This window comes from Vulpes vulpes, chromosome 5, assembly GCF_048418805.1.
Source record: "Vulpes vulpes isolate BD-2025 chromosome 5, VulVul3, whole genome shotgun sequence".
NCBI lineage: Eukaryota > Metazoa > Chordata > Mammalia > Carnivora > Canidae > Vulpes > Vulpes vulpes.
In genome coordinates, this window is record NC_132784.1 from 55,979,888 (window position 1) to 56,007,251 (window position 27,364).

Consider the following 27,364-nt stretch of genomic DNA (forward strand, 5'->3'; position numbering starts at 1 on the left):
GTGTGATGAGGACAGACGAGCAGCCTACAGAGTCTTAGGCATGAAGTCATGAAGCCTTCAGAAGACTGCAGCTCCAGCCTACATGGCCTGCGGGGTCAGGACCCTGGGCCAGACTCCCAGCTAAGCTTCTCCTGAACTCCTGACCAAGGGAAGCTGTGTGCAGTACTGTTTCTTGTCTGGTGCCTCCAAACAGGGAGGAGGGGGGTGGTAATTCATTATGTGGTAATAGATAATACACCTGGAATTCTGTGGTATAGGGTCTTCAATTCTAAATTTCTGGTCTCATCTCTGGACTTAAACCCCACCTTTGAGTCTGCCCCCACTGGAGGCTGTTAGTGTATTTTGTTAGTTTGGGACACTTGGCCGTTTTGACAATATGGCTGTGACTCAGCCACATCCTGGAAGCAGACTGGAGCTGGTAAAGCAGGACACGAAAGCCACAGTAAAGTCAGACCCTGGTTATGTAGTCACCGTGGTCTTTGAGAGAGCAATGTCCTACAGTGATAGAAGGATTTCAAAGCCAGATTCTCTGGATCTAAGAGTCAGTAGTGCTGAAGAAGGGTGGAAACTATCCCTTTCAAGTTGTTGGTGGTAAAAGGGAGAGGGGTTGTTGGTTCTTTGCTGTTTGCTTATGAAGACACATAGATGCGAGTTTACTTTGCAGGAGGAGGAGGAATAAGTGCTTGGGATGAAATTAAAAATGTAAGCTCTAGAGGAGAGCGGGTGGGGGGTGTAAAAAGAGAAGGCCCTTGGGGCTAGACCCCAGCCACTTCCCTGCTCCTGCTCATTTGTCCAGGACCAAGTAGCTCAGAGAGAACTGGGAAGAATAGGTGTCAGACGGCAGAGCCCACAGGCGAGGGAGGGAGGGTTCCGTGGGCCACAGTGGGAAGCTTACTTGAATGGGACAGCTGGGCCACAGCAGAGCCCCAATGCACGAGGCTTTGCGACTTGAGCTGGAGGACATGTGGAAGCCACAGGACTTGACGAACTCCCGAACTCCCGGTGCTTAGGACAGCACTTGGCATGCACCTGGCACTTGGAGGGGCTCAGTCGATGTGAGCTCAGTGAGTGAGCATGTCAAAGTGCGTAAGAACAGCCATCACTGTGGCTTTACATGGGAATCCAGGAGGTAAACTGAGTCCTGGCTGATAGGATGGGGGAGGGGCAGGCTCAGGTCTGGGGTTTATTTAATGAGTAACAGGGAGAGAGAGACAGAGACAGAAAGAGACTCCCTGTGGTGATGGAGCTCCCCGCGCTGGGGTGCCCCAGAGAAGGGGGTGCTAGGGCTCCAGAGGCCCAGCAGGGCCACTGACTTGTCTTAATCAAGAGCTAATGTCTTTTTGTTTCCTTCTGGAAGGTCCTTGAGTCCTGGCGAAGCCCTGGGCTTTTCAAGACAGTGGTGGCTTTGTGCTTCTGTCTGAAATAAAACTTTTATCCAAAAAGAAAGAGAAAATGTATCCAGTGCCATATGTCATCATCCCAGGGCTCAGATCTTCCCAGCGCTGGTGGGGAGGAGGAGGCAGCCACGGTGCCCTGGGGCCACCAGAGGCCTGGCTCCTAATTGAGTCTTCCCCCTTCCGGGTTCCGTTGTGATGCAGTGAAGATACACAGGAAATCTAATTCCCAAACTTGGCGTTTCTTGTTTCCCCCCTCACCCTTTAACTGTTTGGAAAGACCTGAGTGGCCAGGGAGACTGAAATTTGATGAAGTCTGCAGAGGTCTGAGGCGGCATGACCAAGGGCCTGGGGCCCCCGACCTTAGGCACGGGTGTGGGTGGGCCTGCGGGCCTGCGGGGAGAAGCCGCCTTTCGGCGTGTGAACCGGGCCAGGGCTGGGCTGACCCTCAGGTCCCCTGGCGGCTCTGTGACGTTAACCAGGCTCTCGGACCCCCTCGGCAGGGCGACCCAGGTCCTCGTGACCCACTGGCGCTCCTACGGGTGGGAGCCTGGGGACAGCCGCGCGCCGGGCTGCGGCTGTGGGCGCCAGGGGACGGCGATCAGGGCCCGCGGCCGCGGGGAGGCCGGCCCCAGGTCCCAGCGGGTTGCACCGCGAAGTTTGCAGAGCTCGGAACCGGGGCGACGCGGCGGCCGTGCTGTGGCTCAAACACAAACGGGACGCCCCGCGCGGTGGGCCGGGGCCGGGGCCGGGGGCCGCGGGGAGCTCGCCCCGCACGGTGGGCCGGGGCCGGGGCCGGGGGCCGCGGGGAGCTCGCCCTGCGCGGGCCCGGGGCGCAGCGCACCCGGCGCACCTCGGGGTGCTGGGAATGGGGTCGCCGGCCGGGCCGGCGGGGCGGAGGCGGGGCAGGGGGAGGCGCCGGGGTCGGGCCGTTCCGCTGTGTTCCCGGGGGGCGGGGGGGGCAGGCTGGCCGAGCGCGGGCCCCGAGGAGAGCGGCGCGCGGCGCCGGGACACGTTGCCGGGACAATGCAGAAAATGGGAGCCGCGCGGGGCGGCTCCTCCCCGCGGAAGGAGGTGGCGCCGGCAGGAGGCCCGCCCTCTCCGGCCGCTCGGGCGCGCGGGGCGGTGCCGGGAGGGGCCCCTCCGCCTCCACGCCCCGCGGCGCGGCGGGCCTTTGTCTCCGCGGGGGGCCGGGGCGCCCCCTGCCGGCGGGTGTGCGGGGCGCGGGGGGCACCGGCCCGGCACCGCCTCCGCCCCGCTCCCCCCCGGCGCGCGCGCCACCGTGTCCTCGTGGCCTCCGCGGCGGGGACGCCGAGCCGCGTCACCTCTGCCAGGACGTCTCCGAGCCGCAGGGTCTTGGCGACGGAGAATCCTCCCAAGTCCGTGGAGCGTAGGTCGGAATTGAGCGCAAAAGGGCAGCATTTCGCTGTTAAAGGCGCAACGTGTAAACGCAACCTGAGCGCTTTGGTAAATGGGTGCAGAGCGGGCCCTGGTGGGCGCCCCAGCCCGGGTCCCCCCGCGCCCCGGAACGTGCTCTCCCCGGCGGGCTGTGTGGAAGCGCGGGCTCGCGGGCCGCAGGGAGGCAGCGTGTGTCGTGGGAAAGCTCACGCCCTCCCCGCTCCAGGGGTCCGGGTTGGTGACCGTGGGTCCCCGGGCAGTGGCCGGGCCTCCCGCAGCCCCCCGGGGAAGGCTCTGCCCGGGGCCAGCACCCCTAGGTGCTCAGGAGCAAGCAGTGTGCATTCCCAGGAAGCAGCCAGCCTGCCCAGGAGCTCCACTGCACTGCACCTGGCTTTCCAGCAGCAATAAGTAAAAGAGTCTTGGGGGGGGGGGGGGGGATTAATATAAAGTCATGATGGAGAGGCAGAGAACACAGCAGAATGCACCGACTCAAGACAACGTGTGCAGAAGCAATTTGCTCCTGAAACTCTAAACATGAAATGCTTTAGTACTTCCTGGCAGCCCTTCGGTAGCTAGCAAATAAATATTTCCACATGGAAGAAAATGGTCCTTTGAACTGTGGCTTGTTCTTTTGGAGACAGAAATACAGCAAGGTGCGGAGGCTTCAGGGGCACAGTGCCCTGGTAATTTATCCAGTTTGAAAATCGTGTGCCTTTCCATTAGGACTCATCGCTGGTAAACACGGGTTCCCTGGGGAATTGAATTAGCGCCACGGCCCCCTTTGCTGGTTCAGGAGACAATAGAGTGACCTCTGGCCCACAAATGATGCCTTCATTGAATGCTTTGATTATGTGTTACGTTAAAAAACAATCCTATTAAAAGTCGGGACCCTGCCATGCGTTTAATCTGCATTGGTTACTCTTGCTCTCCTATCTCTGAGTTTGTTACCCAAAGATTAAAAACACACTTTGGACGTGTGTCTCCTGTGCTCTGGATTTGAATCAAACACAGGATCAGGTCTCATGTCAAAATACCAGGCAGCAGGAGAATACTTATCACATGATATCACAGATCTTTATTCCTACAGAGGCTTGGGTTTTTTTAAAAAATAAAAGTATCCGGGCACCCCAGGTGGTTCAGCAGTTTAGCACTGCCTTCAGTCCAGGGCTTCGAGTCCCGCATCGGGCTCTCTGCATGGAGTCTGCTTTTCTCTCTGCCTGTGTCTCTGTCGCTCACTCTCTCCCTCTCTCTGTGTGTGTGTGTGTGTGTGTCTCTCTCGTGAATAAATAAATAAATAATCTTAAAAAAATAAAAATATCCCAAGGCCAGGAACGTAGGGCTTCACTGTGCTGCCTGCGCAGGTTGGAGGGGTTTCCAGGGAGCTTTGAAGCATTGGAAACTTTTCTGCTCTGAGTTTTCACAGCACTTTGAGCAAAAGTTCAAGTCACAGGGAGAACAGTGAATTATGCAGGTATAAATGAGTCAGGTTTAATGCAAATGAAGTTCATTCCCTCCTTGGTTCCGTAAATATTTATTGAAAGCCTATTTTGTTTAAGGCGCTGCCACCTCCAAAGAGGCCAAGATTCCCTGGGTGCATCAGACCCACATGCAAGTCTGCAGGCCGGCCTGTGCACGTGGTGTGGACGCCCCTGGTTCCTGCAAGATGGTGGTGTGACTACACACGCCTGGCTTAGACTTCTAGGGAGGGCTTTTTTTTTTTTTTTAATCAGACTCCAACTGCTTAATAGAAATTTAAATGCCCACCTAGTGCTGTCCAAAATATGTTATTGGCATTTACCAGATGATAAATCTAGTGTCTTGGTTGCAGGGAAAGAATAAAAAAATCCGGGTGTCCCCTTTCGACTCAGTTTTTGTTGGTCTGCCGTAATCAACGTCCCTGGCTCATTAATGAAGATTCTCTCCCCTCCTCCCTGAGTGCCCTCATTCCTATAATGTAAACAGCTACTAATAGCTCCTATTCCTCTTTGTTCAAACAAACAATAGCCTTTATAACTAAGAAGAAAATTAGTATCAGGTGAAAACCTCATTTTAGGGTGCTTAAAGCTTTTTCTTTTTTTCCAGAAGAACAAAGTACAACAGTAATCTCCAAAAGAAGAATTCACATTGAAAGTTTAGAAAGCAACAGGACAAAGGTCTGTTCTTTAATGATGCATAGACACACTTGTGATTGAATTTTAAATATTTTTCTTTTCTTCTCTTTAACTTCCTAACTGAAAAGCTGAAGCCCAGGGTAAAGAGGATGGTCAAAGGTCTAGGGAGTCAGGACCCCCACCCCTAGTTCTGGTATGACCTGCTGGCTTTGTTGCACTAAAGGCAGAGCCTTAGAAGTGGGGCGGGGGTGGGGGGGTGGGGGGGTGGGGAGGGGGACTGGGTTTCTTCACCAAATTAGGGGATTACATTTAGAAATGTCACAGTAGGGCTTGGAAATGAAGAATGAACTACAATATGCCCGAGTCCCTGGATTCCTTTCCAGGGTAGAAGGAATCTCTTCCTGCTTGGCTTCAAGTGTGCCTAAGGAAGCACCATCTGATTTGAAACTTGAATCCTTGGGAGAGGAAGGCGGGTGGGGGGCGGGGCAGAAGAGGGGTCGAAACACATTTTGTCTTATTCTGTGAAATGAATGCAGTTCGGGTCTAAACTTCAAGGATAATCCATTGACATGCACGTCTGTCGGTAAGCCTGCAAGACGGGGTTGTTGTGCTTTTATAATTTTGTTCTTTATGTCTTTAACAATGATGAGTCTGAAAGTCATCAGAACAAGACAAATTAGCAGATCCTCTGAGCCAATCCTCTGCTCCTTGGCGCTGCCAGGGTCCGAGTGGCGTCGCGCTTCCAGTTGTCACATTCTCTTTTGGCTCGAGGTAGGTCCGATTTCCTCATGTTGCGTCCTAAGATACAATTGAAAAAAAAAAAAGGATTAAGAAACAGATTTCTTTCTTTCTTTTTCTTTCTTTCTTTCTTTCTTTCTTTCTTTCTTTGCCTCAAAATAGCATTTAAGATTTGAAGTGAGTGAAATTATGCAATTGAAAGAAGCAAAAATATTTCATTTCTTCAAGGTGCAGAGATTGACACTGGGTTAGAGCAACTGTATTGTTTTTTAAGAGGGAAATACTGGCTAAGCAAGGAATGGACTCTCATACCTTATAAATGCTTTTATACATTGGAATGAAGAGAAGCCCCAAATTAGAAATGAGAGGGATGAAAGTAGAGCAAGAACGAGGAAATTCATGTGTCGTGACTGTTAATACTGCAGGATGATCCTTTGACCGGTACCGAGGTGATGCCTGGCTCATGACCCAGGCTGTTGCAGGCTGTCTGGGTCTTGTCCCTTGGGGCCTGGACTCTTTGCAAGTCTCAGTGTGTGAGCCTGAAATATTACACATGGGGCTCTGGCTTCCAGAAGTTTCAGGCTGCACAGAGCGGGGGCCACCATCCTCGAAGGTAGAACACATTTTGATCTTTGCTTTTGTTCGGGAGGAGGCAGGCGGATCCCAGGACCTGGAGACTCTCACCCAGATTTCCCCTCCCAGCAGTGGCAGGAGCCTTTGGAAGGGGCCCCTGGCTTATTCATCTCAAGAGCCCAGTAGGGCCAGAGCGGCAGCTCTCAGCCTCGGGGGCTTGGGAATGAGGATGAAAAAGAAAAAAACAAAACAAAACAAAACACACAATTGAGAAGAGTTGGGAGAAAAAGAGAAGTTTCCTTTTGAGCTGCATGTTGGGTCTCTGCCTCAGATGGTTCTAGCACCTTCCAAAGCCTTTCTCCTGGTGGCCACAGTGTTCTGGTTCAGGGACAGGGCTGTACCTCTTGCTCTCCGCTGCTACTTGCAGGATAAGGTGATGAGAACCCTTCCCGGGGCACAGGGTGGCACTCTGTGGGCAGGCAGGTGCTCTCCTGAGTCACCTTCCTTTTGAGGCGTAGAATGCGAAGCGTGCTCCCTCGGAACTTGTTAGAAATGCATTGTCTCTCATCTCAACCTAGACTTAGTGAATTGGAAATTCTGGGGGTAGAACCTCCTGCTCCCCACACCCCCCACTCCAAGCAATCTCTGCTTTAATAATCCTGCCAGTGATTCTGGTGCAAGCTACCTGTAGAAATTGCTGAGTCCCATCCCTAGAGGTTGTGATTAAATTGGCCTACGTATAGCCCGGGCGCTGGGGTTTTGAAAGCTCCCCCGGCGGCTCTCGAGTGCAGCCAAGGTTGACAAACACTCCTCCAGAGCCATGCTGTTCAAAAGAACTTTCTGCAGGGATGAGAAGTCCCTAGGCACCGACTGCCAGGGGAGCCAACCTTGTGGCCCCTGAGCACTGGCAGTGTGACTAGTGCAACTGCTGCGGGGCAGAGTGTTACATTCGATTGAATTTTGATTCATTTAAGCCTAAATAGCTACACGTGGCTGGTGGCAACTGCCCTGGACAGTAAGTCCTAGAGCTGCAGGGAAATGTCAGACTTTCCCTGTAACTGAATGGAAAATGCAAAGGCCTCACTGAGTTACAGATTTAAGGAGATAGGAAAGAACATATTGAAGAGTTCCGGGATTATTTTTAAATCCACATTTGGTGATAAGTTGATAAAAACTGTGTGGGGCCCTAGACCTCCCTGCTAGCTCCTCCCATCAGACCCAAATTCCTGGCAGCAGCCTTTCTGGCTTCTGAGAATGCACAAGGATCACAAGGGTCAGTATTTAAAAATGAGTTTGCTGAGCTCTACCCCCAGAGGCTTGGATCCAGCAGGTCTGGGCTGGGACCCCAGAAACTGCAATTTGGCAAACATGCTGGGTGTGATGCCACAGATTCCAGGATCCCTGGCAACTGGTGAGGGTAAGTCTAACCCTGTCATTTTCCAAACAAGACATGGAAGTGATTTAGAGTTCATTTGTCCATCTCAAGAAGCTGGAGTCACCACTACTGAGTGTAAAACCCTTGATTTGGGAAGTATCTTTGTAACCCTTTCATGAGTTCGACAAACTTTAGCAGTCGTGCTGTTTGTCAGGTTGTGCTAGGCCACGGGAGCAGTTGGTGATGAGATGTAGCCCCAACCTTCAACTGCAATCATGAACACACTGTGTTGCTCTGTAGTGAACATCACGGCTACTTAAGATGTGCTACCCCAGAGGTGGTTGCTGCAGGTTCCAACCAGGGCCTGACTTACCCTCCCTCCCACACCCCGCATACGTGCACACAGACACACACACATGCACACGGGGTCTCATTTAGTTAGTAGCTGTAGCTGTGAACTATTTGTGGGCTTGGCCTTCAGTTCCAGCTTACAGAAACCCTTTGCCCAAAACATGTGGCCCCATTACTGACCACTGCTTCTTTTAATAATAGAAGTTGCCATTTATTTAGGGCTTCCTGTGTGTTAGGCAATTCATGCACATTACACACAGTGAGCCCGTGTGGTCTGTTGTTCAAGCTGAAACACTTTGAGTCAATTGGGGACAGTATCAAAATTACATCAGGGCAACAGGGCCTGCCGGGGGAAGCTGGTATATCCTGTTGCACTCCTTCCAGGGGCATCGGGGCCAGGAGGTGATGCAGCCGGGGAGAGGCCAAGACCCCTGTTCAGGCGTGTGTGACTCTGAACTGGGTTGAAGAGTGACCCCTTAAGTTCATCCACTCAAAACCTCAGAATGTGGTCTTATTTGAAATAGGGTGTTTGAAGATGTGATTACTCAAAATAAGTCATACTGGATTAGGGGGCAGCCCTACATCCAATGACCAGTGTTCTTTTTTTAAAAGATTTTATTTATTTATTTATTTTGAGAGGTGGGGGAAGGGTAGAGGGAGAGGGAGAGAGAGAGAGAATCCACAAGCAGACTCCCTGCTGAGCATGGAGCCTGATGTGGGCTTGATCTCACAACCCTGAGATCATGACCCTGAGGTCATGACCTGAGCTGAAACCAAGAATCAGATGCTTAGCCACCCAGGTGCCCCCAACGACCAGTGTTCTTATAAATAGGGAAGGAGAGAGCCAGAGATCCTGAGAGAAGGCCAGGTAGTGATAGCAGCTGGAACAGGAGATGCGTCTATAGGTCCAGGGATACCAGGGTTTGCCCCATAGCCACCAGGAGCCTGGAGAGAGAACATACCCTCCTTTAGGGTTTTAGAAGGAACCAGTGCTGTTGACACCTTGATTTTGGACTCCTGGCCTCTGGGGCTGCGAGAGAATAAACTTCTGCTGTCTTAAGTCATGCAGGGTGTGGTATTTTGTTACAGCAGCCACAGGAGACTGATACAGACAGTAAAGGCCAATCACCCATCCTCCATACTATCTGGGTACAACTGATGCACAGAAGTGTGGGTTTGGGGGCCTGGTAACTCGAATGTAAGCCCCGACCTTGTCATTTACTTTTTATGTGAACTTTAGTAAATGATTTCACTCTTGCAGATTCCCTTTGCCTGTTTGTACAATGGGGATGGTAATTACATCCACCTCATAAACAAGGAGGATTGTGATTATCCTCTTTTTTGCTTCCATACATATTCATTTTATGTGGAGCTTTTCAAGGTGCTGGGAACACGGAAACTCAAGAAGTTAAACATGAGGGTCAGCAATTCATCTCCTAGATCTATACCTATCTTGACTTCAGTTGAAGGCGTGTCCACACAAAAGCGTGTCCAGATATTCATAGTGGCATTGTTCATAATAACCAAAATCAAAACAGCCCAAATGTCCAGCTGCTGAAGACCACGTGAATAGATGTGGTATATCCATACACTGGAATGGTGTTTGGCCATAAGAGGCATAAAGTACTGATCTGTGCCTCAAAAACAGTAAGTGAACTGGCCATCACGGAAGGAAGATGGGGCTCCCAGGCACTGCCATGCAAGCAGAGCTCCTCTCTCCAGCAGCCCCTCAGCTCTGCTCTGAAAGTCTTTGTCAGGCTCACTCAGATCATCCCAGACAAACATCTGTACATCAAGTCAGCCTCAAGGGCTTCTGTTTCTTCTATGGGGTCTGTCCCCAGCGGCACTTGGTCCCGGCTTGAGTACCTGAGGACGGTAGCCTGGCTTAGTGGTGTGTCCAAAAGCCATCCAGAGCCACTCAAGCTTTATTCTTTTATTGTGTGTTTGCTTCCCATTCCTGAAACTCTGATGGATGCTTGTGGTTTAGGGATTTTAATGTGCAGCCAAGTCCGTGGGTCCTCCGGTGTGGAAACAGAGGTTGCCAGCTGGCCATTTCCCATTTCTTGTGTGACTGAAACAAAGGGGAAAATGGAAGAAATTGTTGTTGGCAGTTGATAAGAGACACAAGGCTAATATGACCCTTGTGATAATTTTATAAGTCACCTTGACTTATAAAATGGAGCCCAGATCTGTGAGCAACCATAATTCTGGATGTTTCTGTGAGGGTGTGTTGAGACGAGGTTAATATTTAAATCAGTAGGCTTTGAGATTACCTTCCATAGTGTGGGCAGGGGGGTCTCGTCCAATCAGTTGACGGCCTGAATACAATGAAGCCTGACCTCCTCTGAAAAAGGAAATCTGCCATAAAACAGCTTTCTGATTTGAGCCAAAACATCAGCAGTTCCCTGGGTCTATACCCTAATGGTCCACTCTATAAATGTTGGACTCGCCAACCTCCACAATTCTGTGCCCCAATATTTTAAAATAAATCTATCTATATATAGAATGTATAACCTATGTATCGATAATATAGCCTTATCATTTCCATTTCTGTGAAGAACGCCAAAACAATCCTCTGCTAATAGGACCAATAAGCCCTCAGATTCCTCAAGAGCAAATATTTGGGAAGCCCCCATGTAGGCCATCTCACCATTTGAGATGCTGGCAGAAGGCAAAACAAACACAACAGTAGAAAGACGTCATAAGCATCAGCTTTGGCCTCGCATAAAGCAGCTGCATAAATTGTGACTGTAGCCTCTGTGGATGTTTCCTTTCTTGATGTCACAGAGATGTGTGTGAGCTAATAAATCCACGGTCCTTCCTCTCTCCCCTCGGTCGCTGTGTTGGCCAGTACTGACCACGGTGCAGTCCGCAGGTGTCAGAACAGCGGGGGTGCACCCGAGTGGGACCTGAGGATGAAGCAGCAGCATCCCAGTGTCGAGGGCCCCACGGTGGGCCACCGTTGGGGCTTTGGGCTGTCGCCTGCTGGGGAGGGAGGGAGTGCATTTTTTGCTTGGAATAAGAAGAATGGCACTGTGTTATAGTTGTTTTTACTCTTGGAAACGGATGTCAGGGGCAGAGACAGTGTGTGTGTGTGTGTGTGTGTGTGCGCGCGCGCGCATGCATGTGTAAATCTAGTGAGGCTAACGGAGTAGATTCAATGGGCGTTCATCATCCCCTTGTGTCTTGGCAGAAGGCCCGAGATGGGCTGTGTCAGTGGGTCCAGGGACATGCAGTGACCCTGCCTCTCTCTGCTCCTTGAGACCTGAACGTGGACACCTGAGGAGGCACCTGCAGGAGGCTCCTGCGCGGAGCCTTGACTCATTGACAGGAAGTGACACTGGGAGTCTGCTCACAGTCACTGCATTGTTGCCCAGTGCTAGAATCTCTGCCAGACTTTTCATGCAAAGAGAGAGCCATGCTGCTTCCTGCTCTTTGACCTTCCAGAATTCCGGAGTTCCTGGCAGCCCTCTGTGTCCTGAGTCGGTTCTGTGACCTTCCCCCTCCCCTTGAAGTCATGCAGTGAATTTCTCATGCTGAGTCAGCCGGAGATGCCCAGAGGTGGCTTTGGCCGCAGCCAGAGTGCTGGTGGCACCGTGGTCCCAAGGCGGGAGCACCCAGGCTCCAGAGCAAGGTGGTTTGACCACGAGGGAAGGCAGCCTGGAGAAGGTGTGTGCCTCCTTCCTGGAAATGATCTGGCTCTTCTACTTCCAAGACAAAACCCAAAGAAATGTAGTGGTGGCTTATTTTACATCCTCGTTCTAAGGATTTGGGGGTGCCCTTACCCCCCCAACTTGCTTTCTTCCTGTGCCAAGGGTGTGCCCAGTGGTACTGCTGCCCTTGCTGCCTATTCAAAACCTGCTCACCTGGACAACCAAAAGCTAGAAGGTGTCAGTAGAAGGATTGCCACTTACTAGAGTGCCCTCCTCTCAACGATACCAGAGAAATTACAAGAGTGTCATGATAAAAAGCAGTGCCTTTGGAGAAAACCAGCAAACAAGCATCTGCCATTGCATATTGTGCTAGAGTGCTGTCAGATCCCATTTTGCACACGAATCTTTATATTTGTTACTGCATCCAGTTAGGAATCGTACCTGCTCACCAGGGTTTTAAAACATGGAGAATGTTCTCACATAGTAGGTGGCTTGGATTGTAGATTATAGCTGTCAAATGAAAGCCTCTCTTCCGTCCCAAGTCTGTGCTCTTTGTCTTAGAACAGATCGCCAGACTTGGAGCTTGCTCATCCTCTCAACAGGGACTCATCAGAGGGAATAGGAAGGTATGGGAGGTGTAGGCTGCCCTCCCCCCCACGCTGGGGTTTGGGCCTGGATGAGGCCCTGGGGACTAAGTGTTTGTGAGTTTAAATAACTCTCTCTCTGTGAGTTGGAGAGAGAGGGAAGGGACGTTGTAGGGTAATCTCTAATGTGAGCTTGTGTTCCAGGAAAATCATACAAAGGAAGAAAGTGAAAATAGATCATTTACTTTATCTTGTACAATTTTTGCCAACTCATTCTGTTGAAAAAATTAAAAAATTCTTATTGTCGTCCTGGTTCACAATTACTTAATTTTAATAGAAACTCGCATATTTGATAATTGGATAATTAAGCCACTGGTCTTGGCTCTGCTCATTATTGTTGATCATAATCATTAGGGTTTGAAATAATTTATAATCCTATCATACAAAACAGTAGAGAGTGTACCCCCGACCCAAGCAAGTTATTTTCTGTGAAGCTAGAAGTGAACACCCCTGTTTGGCAGGGGCAAAGGCTGGGTCAGCCTTCCTGGACAGTGGGAAAAATCAAGGATCTCAAGTAGAGGGAAAAAACCCCAAAGCCAATCAAAACTATGCCTCATAAACACAAAAGAAGAGATTTGAAAGAACACACAGATAGAAGGAATAATATTACAAATATGCTCAGATCAGCTGCTCAGCTTAAGCATTAAAATGGACCAGTATTGCCGAGACCTTTATACATCTTCCCGATGTCACCCCTCCTTCTCCTGGAGATCACTGCATCCTAACTGTGTGCTCATTATTTACTTAATTATGTCCTTCACATTTTCCCCACGTAGCCATGTATACCTAAGCCATGTTTACACCACACACATTTGAAGTCTCCATAAGTGGGCCACTGTGGTAGGAAATCTACTTTTTGTTCAAGTTTGCTTGTGAAGTAACCCATGTGTGCTGATATTCAAGGCTCTAAGTCATTCATTTTCACAGTGATAGAGAATTCTGTTGCATGAATACATCATGATTTATTTACTCAGAGAGGATATGATATCTCTGTTTAAACTGCTCACACCTATTATATTATTTTAATATTATTTATGCATACATAACGACTATTCATATATTATAAACATCCTCTGAATAGAGGCTCCAGTGCATAAAATATTGGACTGTGGCTTGGTTAATTTCCTACATAGTTTCTTTGGAAACCAAAGATCTGAGAACCAACATTGTTGCCAGTCTCCTCCTCCAGCCTCATCACCCCTCCCTTAAAAAAAAAAAAACAAAACTCTGTTTTTCAAATATTATTTCCTCCCAACTGTGACACCAACTAGATGTCAAAGCCTTCATGATATCAAATGATATCCTTTGACCTTTAAGTCAAATGTAATCCAACCTGAAGCTGAGTTTCCTTTGTTAGAACGATAATGCCACTTCTCCTGTCTTTTCTCTCACTGTCCCTTGACTTCAGTTATTAAAACCACACCACACTCCCCGTGCTCATTCGTGAAATGGCAGTGCCCTTCCCAACGTGACTCCTTTTGGGGGAGCCTGTGAGGATGGTTTCAGAGCACTTGGTGATGAACAGTACATTCTATAAATGAGTATTGAAAATAATCAAGACATCCACGGATCCAAACAGGCCCCAGAAAAACCATAGCAACAAATGAACAATAATTGCTGCGTTACCGGCTACTTCCCCAGCTACGCTCTCCTGCAATCAAAGCTCATGCAGTGTCTGCGGGAGGAGCCTGGGTCAGGCCTGGCTGCCACCATCCGTGACCATGGTGTGCAGAGCCTTGCAGGGTGGGGGGCTTGGCTGCTGGGCCCAGGAGGAAATGTGAGTGTGCGCTCTCCTTTCCATCCTCTGGGCTTCCTGCCAGCTCATTCCCAGCCATCTCCTCAGTAGAGGCTGAGTTGTGGCACTTTGGGGCACCCTGTACCCCAAGTCAGTTCATCAATTCACCCAAATTTTTCTTAAGAAACTACCTGTTGCCCCAATGTTCTCATCTGGATGGACACACAGCAGCAACCATTGCAGCCCGTGAGGCTGTGAATGTGGCAGTGACATTGTCCATCTCCCTCCAAGGCCACAGTCGAGAATGCAGAGGAGGACTGTGGTTCCCTTGGCCTTGGGGAGTCTGTAAAAGCCACAAAAAAAAATATGACATGTCCCAAGTTACTTTTGGAAATGGACACAAAGGAGATGTGACCCAGCCCTGTTTCCTTAGGGTACAGAGGCGGGAAATGACTCCCAGGCCATTGGATTTGACCATGATGGGAAGCGTAACTGTCAATAATAATCCCAGAAACACTTGGGAAAATGCCAGTGTGAGAAGGAAAGATGTTTTCAAGGGAAATGCCCTGGCATTCCCCACCTTGACGATGTGGCCACTGGCTTGATGCTCCCAGGTCAGGGGATATCTTCTCCAAGGGTGAGAAGACAGCCAGGGTGCAGCTGCTGAGGATGGCAGATTGTTCCCTCTGGGTTGTCCAGGGGGGTGTCCTTCTGGAAAGAGACACAGAGTGGATGCAAGAGCACTGGTGAGGGCCTGGGGGGGGGGGGAGGGAGGCCTTCCTTGTTGCTCCAGTCTCCTTAGGGGTTGGTGGCCGACTTATTGACACTTCTGTAGGTAAAAGCTCTCCTTGTTTCCTGAGTCGGCCAGAATAATTGCTTTCATTAAGGTCTAGATATTTGAGAACTAATTCCTATGCACTGAGTGATTTTAGAGCTTTCTTTTTTTTCCCTTTGCCATCTTTGAAAGGTAATCTGGATGCTTGGGCTTCTCAAACTCAGTTTGTTTCCATGGTTACAAAACACTGTGCTCTTCCTGACCCACAATGCATCAGGAGGGGCATGCTGGCTGCCCGGTAGTGGCTATATCATTTTCCAAATTTGTAGACCTCTTTAACACTATCCAAACATTAGAAAGGTGGGTGCCCTCCTGCGTGTATGCTGGCTGGCAATTCTAATTTGATTCAGGTATTCGCAGGGAGCAAGGTAAAGGATATTTGTGCTATAAATTACAAATATTGAAGCATTATCCCCTAATAAATGGAAATATTGAGGGAAAGGATTGGGAGGCAGAGAGTGTCAGCAATTGCCACGATGCCCTGGGTGAGTTTGCTCTTGGCCAGGCTGAGTCCATTAGTCCATCTCTGTCCTCGGAGAGGGAAACCCGTCAGGGAGGCCCTGTGCTCTGATGGGCAAGGGCCAGGCAGCAGATCCGAAAGATGTGGACGGAAATCTTTTTCTTACAGGCCAAGGATAATTTATTCTCTCTTAACTGCAGTTGCCTTATCTGGGAAAGAAGTAACTCTCAGGGGTTTGCCGAGAGGATTAAATGAGATTAGTAGAGGATTTAGTACAGTACATATTATGCACTCAATAAATGATAATTGCTATTCTCGGCACTATTATTTTGAAAAGTCATCATTTCTTTGCTACAAACAGTGCAAAGTGTGTTGGTGTGCAGCACGAGTTTGGTGGGGATTTAGAACTGATGGTGGTGGTGGTTTAAAAATATAGAGCCTTTATTGTAGTTTTGGTTGCTTTGCTCCACTGGATGAGAGAGGCAGTGCAGCCTCATGGTTAAAGGGGGTGGCCCTGGGTTCAAATCTTCACCTTGCCTCATAATTGCCTCATAATATTCTTGGGTGACTTACTCAACCTCTCTCCCTGTCTGGATTTCCTTCTTAGGAGGAGTTGATAATAATACACCTCTCAATGGGCTGTGAGAGCACTGAATGCCCAAATTATTTGTGCCTGGTGGCACCTGGTGGTGCCTGGTGCCACCAGTGCCTGGTGGCAAGGGAACATAGAGCCTCACACTGAAGAGCAGGGGCCCTGTGACCCCAGCAGGAAACAGCCACATGCTCTGCATGCTGACATCCTTCTCAGTCTCTTCTGGGAGCTACTTCTGTCCTGCCCGGTGGGTGAATTCTCAGGCTGGTCCTCATAACTCTTCCAATCACTCTTGAATGATACCAGAATCTTAGTTACTTCTCAAAGCAATAACGGCCTTATTTCAGAAACCAAAGTGCCCAGTCCCATACAATAATGTACCAAACTTTGCTTAAAATTAAAGGGCCTCTCTTCCTCCAGGTTACACTGATGTGAGAGTCAATGTGTAGCTTTTGCTGAGAAGGTGGATGAGGGGCAAGAATCATGCAAATGACTTCTAGCACATCCCCTTGAAGCACCCACGGGCCGTGCTCCCTGTGTGGAGCACGTCCACACAGGGAGCACGGCCCGTGGGTGCAGCCGAGCCCTGTTGTCCTGAGGCGTTGGCTGAAACTGATGGAGGGAGAATCCCATCCTTACCGTCATCCTCCCTGCAACAAGTATGGCATTAGGACTAGGAAAATATATTTTCCTTAAATGATAAATCCTGAATTTCACCTCTTCTATTGGGAGCTGAATCGAATGAGACATATAAAAAATCTAATTTTCAGTTACCCTACACATCGATTCCTATTCTGATACAGGGGTGCCAGATTTAGCAAATAAAAATAGAGGACACCTGGTAAAATTTGAACTTTGAATAAACAACAAATAATTTTTAGTATAAGTATCTCCCATGCAATATTTGAGGCGTAGTTGTGTAAAATATTATTCGTTATCTGAATTTTTTGTTGTCATTTATCTGAAATTTATTTTTTTTTATTTTTTTTTATTTTTTTTTTATCTGAAATTTAAATCTAACTGGTTGTCCTACATTTTATCTGGTGAGCCTGTTCCAGTAATTCTTTTATCTGCAATAGTGTGAAATTTCAAGACTGCATCAATTGGGATGTTTTGGTCACAAATAACAGAATACCCAGGTCTAGGTGTTTTAAGCAGGGAGAAATTGTTACTGTCCCGCGGAATAAAAAATCAAGAAGGGGTGGCTCATGGTTGGGTAGACACATAGCTCGTCAATGCCCGGTTCTGGGTCATCCCTCTGCAGTTCTCTTGGCCTCCCTTCACCAGTCACAAGCAGCTCCAATGACGTCTTCCCACATGACATCCCAGGGCAAGAATGGGTATTACTCCACCCTGGACAGCCCCTTTCTAATTAAATTTTTTGTATTGAGATCATTAAAATCCCCCATGCAGTTACGGGGAATAATACAGAAAGGGTATAGGCACTTTTTACCTAGTTTTTTTTCCCCAGTGTAGCCACTTGCCAAACTGTGGTACGAAATATCCCAACCAGGATGTTGACATGGATACAATCCCCCAGTAGCCTGACTCCCCAGGGTTGCCTGTACTGACACATAACAGCAACCTCACAATCTGTCATTGCGCGTGTCAAGGAATGACCAGCAGTACCCACACCAGGTTGTGACTCTGTTCCCCGGTACATAGGACTCTGGGTTCCTTGAGGGGACGTGGTGTCTCCAGGGCCTGGCTCACCAAAGATACTCAAGACATGTTTTTTCATGGGTGAATGAAGAAATGAGCAGAATACCCTCAGTGCTGCAGAGCTGTCACTTTGTAGATGGAAGAAGGTGGCCCTGGGGCCAAGGAGTGCCTCTACTGTGTGCTCTTCCTGACGGGCCCCTCACACATTCCGCTCATCTCTGTCTGTCTGGGACTCAACTGACCCAGAGCGGGGCAAAGGGCGGTAGTCAGGAGGGTGGACTGTGGCCTCATAGGGTCCACCTGCTGCGTGATGTCAGGCAAGTTCTTCACCTCTTGGTGCTTCACAGTCCCGATCTATGAAGTGGAGGGCAGCCACCGTGTAGGGCAAGAGGAAGGCCTGAGAGGCAGCACTCAGCAACCTCTCGCTGCTGCCACACCCCCTGTGACACTCCCCCAGGAAGGCTCAGCTTTGGTCCACTTGTGTGTCAGGGACTTAGGCTATGCAGGCTCACCCTTTGCCAGGGGTTCGGCAGCCACAGGTTGAGGGGATGAGGCAGCTAAAGGAACGAGGGAGGTTTGGAGTCTGCTGGGCAGCCTTTCCATGGGCTTCTCCCCTGGGAGGACATGTCTCCTTGGTCCTATTGCTTCCACAACCCGCCTCTTCCCTCTATCTTCCCTCAAGTTGTTGCCTGCAAGGAGACATGGATCTCCACTATTTGAAACCACCCAATTAATGGAGAATGTTGGAATCTACTCAGCACTAAATCTACTTTTATAGCTTCTTAATATCTTTCATCTAGTGTCTCCAACTTCTTTAAAAGGAAAAGAATCTCAGTGCTGACCAGTGGCATCAGTAACTAGCAAGGACTTTCTTTGAGAAGACACGGTCACGTGCCATCCATAAATTATGTTTTTTAAGCCCCCTTGCCCATAATACCTGAGTAAAATCTGGGAATAAATGCTGTTATTCACATCAGATGTTGAAGTCCATGTTCCAGATAATGGGATAAATATCTTTACTTTTTGAAGCAGAAAGGAGTTTCGGGTGTTTGGTCCTAATAGGAAAGACCCAACCATGTGGATAAGTCAATGTTTCCCCTTAAGGAGGACCTGTCCCTGCTCTAAGTGACTTTCCACATATTCAGTCACTGAATCCACACAACAACCATAGTGTGGAGGGACTATCTCCATCCTACATTAAACTCTGTGATAGACAAGCTGCACCGCACACCTCACATCACAGCCAGGAGACGAGGGGCCAGGGTTTGAAAGACACATCCTGCTGCTGCAACATCTGCCTTGTGCTCTGGGGAGGCCCTGGGTCAATCCCGGGCTGGCATGGAAAACCCCCGGTGTGCAGTGAGATACTGACTGAGACAGTCGTCAGTAAAAGTGGGGATAAGTGTAACGTTCAATATTCATTTACCAATAGGACAGAAACACCTGTGTTTCAAAACACTAAAAAGTTTGGATATTGACAGGGCATAGCTTTTATCTAACTAATAATCTATACCCGGATGTCCAGGAAAAGACCCCTGATTATACCAGCACCATCTCCAGCTCCAAGCAAGGCATGATGATGCCCTATTTCTCCTAAATGTAGTCGATCCTTTAACATTCCTTTGGGAAAAATAAACTTTGTCTCCCTCATCTGCTTGCTCACAATAATATATTTTCAGAAGCAACTGATTATACATTGTGTGTAAAAACAAACCATTTACTAAAACTTTGGGTGTACTGCTACTGCAAAGGGATGTGTGCTGGGGATTGGATTAGCTCTAGGAGTGCAGTTTTATAAGCACATGGGACTTCAGTGGTGTTCCTTGTAGTGTGGAGCACTCAGGATTTGTCCCGGATCCTTGCCACTATGGGCAGGAGAGGGACTGTCCCGAGACCTCTGTGTTGGACTCTCCTGCTCCTTAGACATCTCCTCACTTCCCTCTGCTTCTCTAAATACCACTGGGGGGCAGCCCTGGTGGCTCATTGGTTTAGCGCCACCGTCAGCCCAGGGTGTGATCCTGGAGACCCGGGATTGAGTCCCACGTCGGGCTCCCTGCATGGAGCCTGCTTCTCCCTCTGCCTGTGTCTCTGCCTCTCTCTCTCTCTCTCTCTCTCTCTCTCTCTCTGTGTGTGTCTCTCATGAATAAATAAATAGATAAAATCTTAAAAAAAAATAAAAATAAATACCACTCGGTTCTCACTTTTCAAATTAAACCAACGATACTCTGTGTTACAATTGAGTCGAGCACAAAGTCAATGTCACAGGATAGCACAGATCCACACATGTGTATAAAAATGTATGTCAACTGCTCTTCCATGTTCTAAATTTATGTCCTAAAATTAAGTAGGGAAAGGAATGTTTATTTTTTTATTCCAAAAGATTAAAAGTCTTACTCTTTTAATTTTTTTAAAAAAGATTTATTTATTTATTCATGAGAGACAGAGGGAGCAGAGACAGACAGAGGGAGCTGGTGTGGGACTTGATCCCAGATACTGGGATCATGACCTGAGCCAAAGGCAGGCACCCAACCGCTGAGCCACCCGGGCATCCCAAAAGTCTTGCTCTTAAAAAAAAAAAAAAATTAAGATTTATTTATTTATATTAGAGAGAGAAAGCATGAGTGTGCACACATAGGAGAGCCCGGCGGGGCGGGGGGGGGGGGGGGGGTGGGTGGCGCGCAGAGGGAAGAAAGAGAATCTCCAGTAGATTCCCGGCTGAGCGCAGAGCCCAATGCGGGGCTCGATCCCACGACCCCCAGATCATGATCTGAATCCAAACCAACAGCTAGACACTCGACCAACCAGGCCACCCGGGCATCGTCCCAGATGTCTTACTCTAACTGCACCTCCCCTCACCACTCCCAGGACTTTGCCACCTGAGTCACCAGCCATTCGTGTCATGGGAGTCGGGCTGGAAGGCCCGGCGAGCAGCCCCTGGGTGGGGAGCACCAGCAGCCTCTGGGCGCACGAAGGGCGAGGTCATGGCCCCGGCCCCCAGGGAGCACAGCCTGGGAAACGTCCTCCCCAGAGCCGAGGAGGAGGAGCAGGGCAGCACAGGAAGCGGCGACCTGGCCCTCGGCCCGGCCTCTGCCCGAGTCCTCAAGGGGCCCTGCACCCCACACAGCCCACGGCTCCCCTCGGGCCGGAGGCGGCCGCCGGGCCCTGGGCCGAGCGCAGAGCCGGGCCGGGCACACTGCTCGGGGCTGGCAGTGTCCTCCCTGCTCTTTGAAAAAACCACGTTGAAAACGTGCATGGAAACACCACCTATGACCGAGAGGCCATTGTGTTGCCCCCGTGTCCCCCTCCCTGCGGTCGGCTTCCGAGACGACCGGGCCTGGACGGTTCTACGATCCTAGGAGCGTCCTCAGGTTAATGGGGAGCTCGGCCCTGACTCGGGGTCTCTGCCGGCGGCCGCCCAAGGAAGGCCGAGCCTGCCGCGCCGCGCCTGGGCCCGCTGAGGAAAGTCCCTCGGGAAACCCGAAGCCGTCAGCCAGGGATTAAGGTGCGGGGCAGCGTCCCGGTGGCGGCTAGTTATAGGCGCCCACGTGAAGAGGCGGAGGAAGCCTTTTTTGGTCCCCTTGCCAGAGCTTCCAGGGGACCCAGCTTCGATGGGGCGCTTAAGGGCTCTCCTGGAAACAGTTCAGCCGACCACAGACCGCAGGCGGCTCCTGGACCACGCGGGGGGAAGGTCCTCCCTCCGGGCGGCGAGGAACCCAGTCCACGCCGGAGCGCACCTGCTCCCTCGCAGGACCAAACGGGGGGAGTCGGAAGAGCAGCCGCCGAGCGAGCTGGCCTGGCGGAGGCCGTGGCGCACACCCAGATGCCGTGTTTGCCGGGAAGGCGAGAGTCGAGTGAAAAGCCAAGAAAGAGAGCTTTAGGGACCAGGCATCTGTTCTGAGAACGTGGTGGGTCAGCCTGATGCGCTTCCTTTTACCCAAATCTCTGCAGAGTGTTCGAAGCTGTTCTCATGACCACAGAGAGGAAGGGGGAAGACAGCTGCGGGTGAGATACTCGGACGAGTGCGTGGAAGGCGGGGAGCAGATGGAGAAGTGCTGGACGACGGCCTGCGGATGGCCGCGTGGATGGGAGCAGGGCCAGCTCACCCCACAGAGCCCCCAGGTAGGGCCCCTTGGCTCGCCAGGCGGCCGGTGAGGACCCTGGGGCCGATTCGATGGAGAAAATGAACAGGAGATGCTCTGGACGTGGCAAAGGGTGGCGTGGGGAGGGGGCTCCCGCAGGAGATGCTGGAAAAGACCCTTTACTGTCACCTGTTCCCAGCCGGTCAGTGGGGACCCTCCCCACCCCCACCCGGGCACAAGGAGAGATGATGCTCACCAGGACAACAAGAAGAGAGAGTTGATGAATTAAGATAAGAGTATACACAATTTTATTGAAAAATGTGGAATCCCTGGTCAACGCCAAAGAAATAGTGGAAAGTGGGGGGTGCCCGCGGAGGACCAGAATTTAGATGCCCAAATCGAGTATTCCCTGTTTTAGTCAGAAGAATGGCAGCACCCAACTGAATATTAAAATGTCTTCCTCATAAAAGTGCTTCCACCCACTAGCCTGGGTGGCTCAGTGGTCAAACGTCTGCCATCAGCTCAAGTTGTGATGCCAGGGTCCTGGGATCAAGTCCCACATCAGGCACCCCATGGGGAGCCTGCTTCTCCCTCTGCCTGTGTCTCTGTCTCTCTCTCTATGTCTCTCATGAATAAATAAATAAAATCTTAAAAAAAATAAAAATCTCTTCCTCATAATGTCACAATCAAAACGTAAGAACTATTAGTATTTTTCAAATCCATTAAATGGAGGCAAAAATAAAGGAAAATCCCATCCCCTAAAGAGGAAACCTAAAGAACAGAGTGATTTTTTTTTTTTTAATGTTTGACTTCATCATTTTTGCTGAAGGAAACTTCTGTGCACACCAAGCCGATGAGATGCACAGAGGAAGACAAAGTCATGGAGGAAAGCAAATCATGGCCTATCACTCTGGGCAGGATGCTCTTCTAGGGGAGTTGGGGCTGTGCTCTCTGGGCCACTTGGGGTGGTAGCAGCCATCGCAAGGGGAGGCAGGCCATCACGTGGGAGGCAAAGAAAATCTCTTGAGGGTCTTCAAAAGCAAGAGTATGGCCATCTTTTAAAAGGGATGACCTAATCCCTAATTACAGGCCACTCATCCTGGAATCAATACCTGGCACAAACCATTGAATAATCAATTGGCTGTCAGCTGGGAGGGCAGGACACACTAGGAAGGGACTGGCAAACATTTCTGAGAGGAAAGGCTGAATTGTCGTAATTGAAGGCCTTGCTCCCAGTTAAGCCTGCAAAGAGATGGGGCCTGCGGGTCATGAGTTTGGTTACCAGGGATTTGCTAACACAACTACTGTAGAGTAGGATAATACATCGCTTGGTGTAAATAAATTTTTTTTTAAAGATTTTATTTATTCATGAGAGACACAGAGAGAGGCAGAGACGTAGATAGAGGGAGGAGAAGCAGGTTCTCTGTAGCTCTTAGTGTAACTAGATTTAGACACAATACCTGTGCAGGCCAGTCTCCAAGTGTGCAGGATAAATTATGCCCATGTATAAAAGGGCGTGGAATGGAAACAGGGAAACCCCAGCGGGACTGTGCAGGACTGCCCCTGGGCAGCTGGAGCAAGGCAGACCCCAGGGCCACAGGAGGACCCCAGGTCCAGACTCGGGGCTGCATGTTTTTTGCCCGAGTCCGGAGGGGCCCACAGATCCAGATGCAAGCATCGATTGCTCCAGCCGACAAGAGGAGGCAGGGCGAGGTGCGAGGTGGATGTGTGAGAGGAATCGTCCCTGCGGCTTGATGACTATTCCATTTAATCATAGTGAGAAAATGGTTAACATGACGTGAAATTGTTGCCCACCAAATAATGTCCTAAGATCTGTAATCCGGATCACAGCCCTCTGAAGGTGGGACTCTTATGACCCCATTTTACAAATGGGGCATCTGAGGCCCCTGAGAAGTAAAGTGAGTTGCCCAAGACCACACAGCTAGTGCGTAACTCAACGGGCCACCGTTAGCTAAAAATCAAGAACACAAAGGAAATTTCCGTTCTTTAATGTGTCTGAAACTTATTCACATGAACCGTTAATATGTCCAACTAAATATAATTATATGTGATGCTTTGTGCTAGATCAAATGGTATATAGTTGCTCTTACTTCTAGTGTAAAAAGGCAACAGGTTTCAAAGAAAGTTAAAAGGCATTTTTATAGGAGAAAGACACAAAAATTAAAGACAGTCAAATCTTTGGGTTTCCCCCTCCCGCTCGTGGGGACATCCAGCCAACTCCAATTGCAGCAGGACTGACTGATCACCCCTAAGTGGGGCTTCATACCATTAAAGTGGTGCCTGCAAACACAGCTTTTAAGATCTGAACTTGGGGATGGAGACTGACATGGTTCTGCAGCTCATAATCTCTGGTGACCAAGAAATTGGGGGTCTGGCGCAGGCTGCTGGCAGGAAGTGCAGACAGAGGCAGACAGGAGACCTGGGAGCAGCAAGAGAAGGCAGGTCCACTGGGACTTTGAGCATCTCACCTTGTCCTCTGGCACAGGGGCTCCTCGCGTGTGTGGTATGTGTGGTCCGTGTGCTTGTATGCCCACTGAGGCTGGAAGCCAGTGGGGTAGATGAGCCACCCCACCAGGGCTTCAAGGCACACCCAGTGCTTCCAGTGTTCTTTTAAGTGGAGCCCCTGTGGGTGTTCTCCAGGCTGGGAAAGGGAGTGATGAGTGAGCATGACACCTGCAGGCGCTATTCTGGGGCCCCAGGCAGAAGACCACACCTGGACAAGATTTTGCTCCTTTGTGTTGGTTACATTTTACAAGAAATTAGATGTGAGACAAAGATGGCGCTCACCTTGATCAACACCATGCTTCCACAAGGTTCAGTCCTGAAGGGAAGCTTCCAGAACATGCAGAGCGGCTACAGCTAGAAGAAGACAGAGGCTGGAAGAGTCCACTGTGAAATCCTGGCACCCTGGGGCTGCCCACAGCCAGCTTGCCTCGCCTGGGATGACGAGGTAGTGGGGCGAGAGGGCCTGTTGGCACAGCACAGGCTGCATGTAACGTGTGCCAAGGATGTCAAATCATGAGTGACTGTCCTTTGAATATAATGTGTGTGCTTTTTATTTCCAGACCTGATATTAAACTGAAATTTGATAACAACATAAGGAAAAGTCCTGATAATACAGAAAATTGGTAGCTTTCCCAGTTCCTGAGCATCTCAGGTTCCAGGCACTGGGCATGGTTGTGAGCGCTTATAACCACGTAAGACAAGGAGTGTTAGACTCATTTTACAGAGGAAGCAGCTGGGTAAGGTCAGTAGTTTGCCCGGATCACACAGCATCTATGTCACAGAGCTGGAGTAGAAGGTGAGTCCCTCTACTTGCAAAACCCACACTTGTTCTGGTATTCCCCACTGCGGAAGATCTCACACAGGATTTGCTAAGCTCTGAAAAATGGGAAGACAGAGGAAGAACAATTTTTGACAAAGTCCAAGAAAATGACTTATGAGACACTACAGGAGATCACCAGTTCAGGACTTGACATGGATCTCCATATTACTCCTAGGAAGTACAGCAGAATCTCTGGACGTTACATGTGAAACAAACACAAAAAGAATCTGAAAGGCAAAAAGAAAAGCCAGGCCAGCTAGACGTGGTGATGAGTTTGTATATCTTGAACTGGTTACTGGAGAAGCCAGCAACCCAGGAATGCCAAGGGCTCAGACGAAAAAGTCCCAACAAGAGCCTACTCTCTGGTCAAAGGGACAAGCTAGCAAGACAGGGGACTTTGACACACTAGCTGCCCTACGTGCCACCCAGACTCCATGCAGAAACCACAGCCTCACCCCCATCTGCACCAGCTAGCCTGGGATCAGAAAGTTCACTGCTGCCTAGAGGGAAGAAGGCCTGACCACATCACCACGGCAGGTGGTGAGAGGAGGCCCAGCTGCAGATGGGGGTGAGGCTCGCACCCCTCCTTGGGGACACCGGCCCTTCACCTTCACCTGGCAGTGATGAGACTCTTACTGTAACTCAGTGTGTGAAATAGTAATGGCCCGGAGGGAGACTATAAGTCAAGGGGACCCAGAGCCCCATATAGTCAGTACATCCAGGTTATAATAAATAGTCAAAATATCCAGGTCATAATAAATTACTCATCATACCAAAGACCAGAAATATCTCCATTTGAATGAGAAGACCCAACAGATGCCAACATGAAGATGACAGAGACATTAGGATTACCTGGTAAAGATTTTAAAGCAGCCATCAAACACAAAAACAAAAACCCTGATTCAATGAATAATCACAAATACACTTGGGACAAATAAGCAAAAAGAAACTCTGAGCAAAGAACAAGGAGATACAAGGAAGAGCCATGTCAGAATGTTGGAATTGAGACAGATGATCATTGAAATGAAAGGCTCAGTGGGGGCCTCGAGATCAGAATGGAGAGAACAGAGAAAGAACCAGCGAGCCTGAAGGTGGGATGATAGACGTTCCCCAGTCTGAGCTGCAGAAAGAAGGCTGACTGGAAAGAAAATGCAGACCAGAACCTCAGGGACCTGGGCCAGAGCAAAGATATCACATTCCCATCCTCAGGTTCCCAGAGGGAGGGGGGAAGGGGAAGCTGAAAAAGTATTCAAAGAAATATAGATGAAAATTTGGGATGCTAAAAATTTAAGGATGCTAAATTTCCCAAATTTACCAAAAAATATAAATTTACAAACTCAAGAAGCAGAGTGAACCCTGAACAGTGTAGATCTGAAGACCATAGCCAAGATGTGTCACTTAAACCCCCAGCACACCGCCAGCGGCTTTGTATTGCTATGTGGTAATAACGTTTCACTGTTTTTCTATCAAAGAATGAAATAATGGCTAAGTACTCTCCATTTAAGATGGAATGATTTTCTATGACATATCTGAAAACATATTAACTAAACATGACACTTCGTAACCACATAAAAATATAAATATTATAAAAACAAATCAGTTCGTTTTTAATAAACAGCATGCAAGAATTCCAAATAGACCATAACTGTGCTTTTTGTCTGTTTTCCTGAGAATAACGTGATGCTAATTGCACGTCTATATCTTAGTATGTGTGATGAGCCAAAACCAGACAGGATACGGTATCTCGTTTAAAAACGTGTTCAGTCAACAAAATATGCTTTTATCAAGTAATCATTCTGAAATAAGTTACATGGGGAATATCACTGTTTGATGGGGATAGTCAAAGTGCATCTTTAGACATAAAAATGATGATGGTTTGTGTTAAAGATGAATGCTGAAGTGTAATCTTTAATGACATACTGATCGAGAAACGCTTCTTAAAATTGCTTCCTCGTTATGTATCATGTGACAATGACTGCATGATGGGACAAATTCTCCCCGGATTCCAGAGATCACACCTTACCGGCCCAGAGGGCTGCCACCTCCAAGGTTGGGAACCTGTGCACATCCCGTTTCACGACAGGCCCCTTCGTGTGTCCCCAGTCACAGAGGTGCTGTGGCTCGCCATCTCCTCGCTGTGAGCTGGAGATGTTGCTCCACCAGGAGTGCTCAGTAAGTCAATCAGGGTGCTCACTTTGGGTTTTGGCCTTCCTGCCTTCCAGAATTCACCCCAGCCCGAGAAAACAGTAGGTTCATCTTGACTGTGGTGACAAGGAGCTTCAAGACTGGGGAGGAAGAAGCGCAAAAAGGAGGGGGTGACCTCTGCAACGGTACCCATGGCATCCAGAGATGTCAAAGCCACGGTCTGGAGAAGCAGGAATCTCAGAGCATAAAAAATGCAGCCATTGCACGGGCACT

General features: G+C 49.4%; 1 long non-coding RNA gene across 2 annotated transcripts in view; it reads left to right on the forward strand.

The window, feature by feature from the left end:
- The first annotated feature begins 5,386 nt into the window (after positions 1-5,386).
- LOC140599014 (uncharacterized) overlaps positions 5,387-27,364 on the forward strand; it is a 49,320-nt gene continuing 27,342 nt past the window's right edge. The window contains exon 1 of one of the 2 annotated variants that reach the window (XR_012001592.1): positions 5,387-5,486. This is a non-coding gene — a long non-coding RNA (uncharacterized lncRNA). The remainder of the gene's footprint in view (positions 5,487-27,364) is intronic. The other variant, XR_012001593.1, reaches the window with a different exon arrangement.